The sequence below is a fragment of the Schistocerca serialis genome, unplaced genomic scaffold, assembly GCF_023864345.2.
Source record: "Schistocerca serialis cubense isolate TAMUIC-IGC-003099 unplaced genomic scaffold, iqSchSeri2.2 HiC_scaffold_1110, whole genome shotgun sequence".
NCBI classification, from domain to species: Eukaryota; Metazoa; Arthropoda; class Insecta; order Orthoptera; family Acrididae; genus Schistocerca; species Schistocerca serialis.
The window spans coordinates 57,501-62,500 of NW_026047305.1; the positions used below are offsets into that span (position 1 = coordinate 57,501).

The 5,000-nt window shown below is 53.7% G+C and overlaps 1 non-coding gene across 1 annotated transcript in view; it reads right to left on the bottom strand.

Annotated features, from left to right (window-relative positions):
• The window catches only part of LOC126431768 (small subunit ribosomal RNA), a 1,910-nt gene extending 391 nt beyond the window's left edge, over positions 1-1,519 (bottom strand). Inside the window, exon 1 of the ribosomal RNA XR_007577735.1 lies at positions 1-1,519. This exon is cut by the window's left edge and continues 391 nt beyond it. This is a non-coding gene — a ribosomal RNA (small subunit ribosomal RNA).
• Positions 1,520-5,000: the final 3,481 nt, after the last annotated feature.

A 5,000-nucleotide genomic window follows, 5' to 3' on the forward strand; every position in this document is an offset into this window, starting at 1 on the left:
CGTGCGGCTAGAAGCCGCCTGTCCCTCTAAGAAGAAAAGTAATCGCTGACAGCACGAAGGATGTCACGCGACTAGTTAGCAGGCTAGAGTCTCGTTCGTTATCGGAATTAACCAGACAAATCGCTCCACCAACTAAGAACGGCCATGCACCACCACCCACCGAATCAAGAAAGAGCTATCAATCTGTCAATCCTTCCGGTGTCCGGGCCTGGTGAGGTTTCCCGTGTTGAGTCAAATTAAGCCGCAGGCTCCACTCCTGGTGGTGCCCTTCCGTCAATTCCTTTAAGTTTCAGCTTTGCAACCATACTTCCCCCGGAACCCAAAAGCTTTGGTTTCCCGGAGGCTGCCCGCCGAGTCATCGGAGGAACTGCGGCGGATCGCTGGCTGGCATCGTTTATGGTTAGAACTAGGGCGGTATCTGATCGCCTTCGAACCTCTAACTTTCGTTCTTGATTAATGAAAACATACTTGGCAAATGCTTTCGCTTCTGTTCGTCTTGCGACGATCCAAGAATTTCACCTCTAACGTCGCAATACGAATGCCCCCGCCTGTCCCTATTAATCATTACCTCGGGTTCCGAAAACCAACAAAATAGAACCGAGGTCCTATTCCATTATTCCATGCACACAGTATTCAGGCGGGCTTGCCTGCTTTAAGCACTCTAATTTGTTCAAAGTAAACGTGCCGGCCCACCGAGACACTCACTCAAGAGCACCCTGGTAGGATTGCAACGGGGTCCGCCTCGGGACGCACGAGCACGCACGAGGCGCGTCGCACGCCTTCAGCTCGCCCCACCGGCAGGACGTCCCACGATACATGCCAGTTAAACACCGACGGGCGGTGAACCAACAGCGTGGGACACAAATCCAACTACGAGCTTTTTAACCGCAACAACTTTAATATACGCTATTGGAGCTGGAATTACCGCGGCTGCTGGCACCAGACTTGCCCTCCAATAGATACTCGTTAAAGGATTTAAAGTGTACTCATTCCGATTACGGGGCCTCGGATGAGTCCCGTATCGTTATTTTTCGTCACTACCTCCCCGTGCCGGGAGTGGGTAATTTGCGCGCCTGCTGCCTTCCTTGGATGTGGTAGCCGTTTCTCAGGCTCCCTCTCCGGAATCGAACCCTGATTCCCCGTTACCCGTTACAACCATGGTAGGCGCAGAACCTACCATCGACAGTTGATAAGGCAGACATTTGAAAGATGCGTCGCCGGTACGAGGACCGTGCGATCAGCCCAAAGTTATTCAGAGTCACCAAGGCAAACGGACCGGACGAGCCGACCGATTGGTTTTGATCTAATAAAAGCGTCCCTTCCATCTCTGGTCGGGACTCTGTTTGCATGTATTAGCTCTAGAATTACCACAGTTATCCAAGTAACGTGGGTACGATCTAAGGAACCATAACTGATTTAATGAGCCATTCGCGGTTTCACCTTAATGCGGCTTGTACTGAGACATGCATGGCTTAATCTTTGAGACAAGCATATGACTACTGGCAGGATCAACCAGGGAGCTGCGTCAACTAGAGCTGAGCAGCCGGCCGCCCGGGAGTGTGTCCCGGGGGCCCGCGCGAACACGCAAGCGTCCACTCAATTATTCTGCAAACAGGAGGAGGCTGAGCTCCCCTGCACCATACACCTCGAAACCCTCTCAGGTCCCGGCGGCGCGCAGCGCCGTCCTAAGTACTTGGTCGGGTTCGAGAGAGGCGCAATCGCCCGGGGTTTGGCGAGTAGACGCTTTAGGTGCGACCACCCGTGCTCCCAACTGAGCTTGCCGCTGCCGACAGAGGCCCGGGAGCGTGCTGTCGTGGCATTGCCGGCGGGAGACAACACGCGCCACCTACGGTGACCGGCAGCTCCAACGCCAGCGCCACAGAAGGACAAAAGCCCCACTTGGGTGCCGAAGCGAACTCTCCCAGCACAGCGCACGCGCCAACACGTCCGCACAGCTGCGATACAAACCACCTGCGAGAACCGCAGAGGCGACCGAGCAGCAGACGGCGTCGCGGCGCCGAGCGCCGGGCGGCGGCGCATCCTCAGCGCACACAGTCCTCAATCGGACCAGCACACTGCAGATGTCCACCGCGCTTCGCACCGGGCCCGCGAGGACCTACTTTGGCCGCACGGCGCCGCGTGCAGGGTGCGCCGGCGCGCAGCTGCGCCGCCTGCCGCCTCCGTCGGCCGGCGCGCCTGCCACTGGCCGCCCCCACCAGCCGGCTGTAGCGCGTGCGCCCACGCACCGCGCGGCCAGCACGCCGGGAGGCCCCCCCTCACCGGCCGGGGACGGTCCCACCCAGCCACCGCCGCGTATCGCTTCACACCCAGATGCCATTCACGTTCGTGGGCATGGTGGGTATCGCTGGAACAACCGGTTGGTAGCTCAACCGATCGTCGCCATCACTGATTCACCTCTAGCGAGAACAACCGCACCACAACGGTTTACCAGTTGTTCATTTGCGTAACGTCACCAGCAAACGTAGGCGTCCATCGCCATTTGCAAATTCAACGATTGTTGCATGCCTGTGTCAGGTGTCACGACACACTATGTCTGCCCACATACACGCAACAACATGTGCACGCTTCGCGAACACGTGGAAGGTGGCCCCCGTACGTATGCGATGTCCATTGCGCGAACGACTGTCAACCGGCCTCTGTCGCATGTCGCAGATGTGGAACGCAGTGCACCATGCTATCACGGTGTGTGAGAAGAGACGACTACGTCTGACAACACGCGCCACTACATCAACAGACGGCTCATGCTGATCGCCATCCAGGGCATACCACACTGCAATCCAGCTCTTATAGGGAGACGACACGTAGCTGAGTGCACAACATTTGGACCGCATGGTTCGCCGTTGTTGGCGCAGTCGTTGTACGGTCACATGTACCACGATGTATCATTCAGTACATGAGGACCAATGTGCAGTACAGTGTGTGATTTGGACGTACAACATCAGCGGACAGTTGACACAGGCCGTACCACAGCGTAGGCTAAGTGCTTCGCCATGCGAATGCCAATGAACAACTGCAAATGCCAATGAACAACTGCAAAGGTGCATTGAGCATGTACGTCCTGCTGCCATCCACATTACAGTGTATAGCTGCAAGGTGTTTAACATGAAGCGATACACTGGGGACCGGGCAGTGCGAGTAGCAAACTATATTGCGGGGGTTTGCAGTTAGGCAACACTACACTAATTTAACGCGTCGTATGACAATTACAGAGCAGGTTAAGGCCCAACGTGTGTTGGGTTAAGGCCCAACGTGTGTTGGGTTAAGGCCCAACGTGTGTTGGGTTAAGGCCCAACGTGTGTTGGGTTAAGGCCAACGTGTGTTGGGTTAAGGCCCAACGTGTGTTGGGTTAAGGCCCAACGTGTGTTGGGTTAAGGCCCAACGTGTGTTGGGTTAAGGCCCAACGTGTGTTGGGTTAAGGCCCAACGTGTGTTGGGGTTAAGGCCCAACGTGTGTTGGGTTAAGGCCCAACGTGTGTTGGGTTAAGGCCCAACGTGTGTTGGGTTAAGGCCCAACGTGTGTTTGGTTAAGGCCCAACGTGTGTTGGGTTAAGGCCCAACATAGGTTGGGTTAAGGCCCAACATAGGTTGGGTTAAGGCCCAACATAGGTTGGGTTAAGGCGCAAACATAGGTTGGGTTAAGGCGCAACATAGGTTGGGTTAAGGCGCAACATAGGTTGGGTTAAGGCGCAACATAGGTTGGGTTAAGGCGCAACATAGGTTGGGTTAAGGCGCAACATAGGTTGGGTTAAGGCGCAACATATGTTGGGTTAAGGCGCAACATAGGTTGGGTTAAGGCGCAACATAGGTTGGGTTAAGGCGCAACATAGGTTAGGTTAAGGCGCAACATAGGTTAGGTTAAGGCGCAACATAGGTTAGGTTAAGGCGCAACATAGGTTAGGTTAAGGCGCAACATAGGTTAGGTTAAGGGCGCAACATAGGTTAGGTTAAGGCGCAACATAGGTTAGGTTAAGGCGCAACATAGGTTAGGTTAAGGCGCAACATAGGTTAGGTTAAGGCGCAACATAGGTTAGGTTAAGGCGCAACATAGGTTAGGTTAAGGCGCAACATAGGTTAGGTTAAGGCGCAACATAGGTTAGGTTAAGGCGCAACATAGGTTAGGTTAAGGGCGCAACATAGGTTAGGTTAAGGCGCAACATAGGTTAGGTTAAGGCGCAACATAGGGTTAGGTTAAGGCGCAACATAGGTTAGGTTAAGGCGCAACATAGGTTAGGTTAAGGCGCAACATAGGTTAGGTTAAGGCGCAACATAGGTTAGGTTAAGGCGCAACATAGGTTAGGTTAAGGCGCAACATAGGTTAGGTTAAGGCGCAACATAGGTTAGGTTAAGGCGCAACATAGGTTAGGGTTGAGGCACAATATAGGTTAGGTTGAGGTACCGTATAGGTTAGGTTAAGGTACAGTATAGTTTAGGTTAAGGTACAGTATAGTTTAGGTTAAGGTACAGTATAGTTTAGGTTAAGGTACAGTATAGTTTAGGTTAAGGTACAGTATAGTTTAGGTTAAGGTACAGTATAGTTTAGGTTAAGGTACAGTATAGTTTAGGTTAAGGTACACATTGTTGTATGGAAAGGTGTAATGGGGGGGGGGGGGGGGGGTGGGTGGGGGGGGGGGGGGCGGCCGGTCGGTTTGTTGATTGTGATTATAGTAAGTGGATGCCTGCGGCATCATCTGATTTGCCACGTCAGGATGCACCTTTGGCTCATGACAGGCGGCGCTCCGATTCCATGCTTGTGGCAGACCTGTGTCTTTCATTCCTGCCATTGTTTGTGTGCTGTGAGAGGAGGCAGTATTGTGATGTTGGGTGCACCCCTGTGTAGGACATGTGTGGGTGTTGGTGGCTTAGCTGAGCAATGGTGGTTGTCGGGGGGGTGGGATATTCCGTTTTCTGAGTGGACCTCCCAGTCTGGTTATGACAGTGTGGATTGTCTCATGTGGCGGAGAGGATGCACTGGGTGTTGTT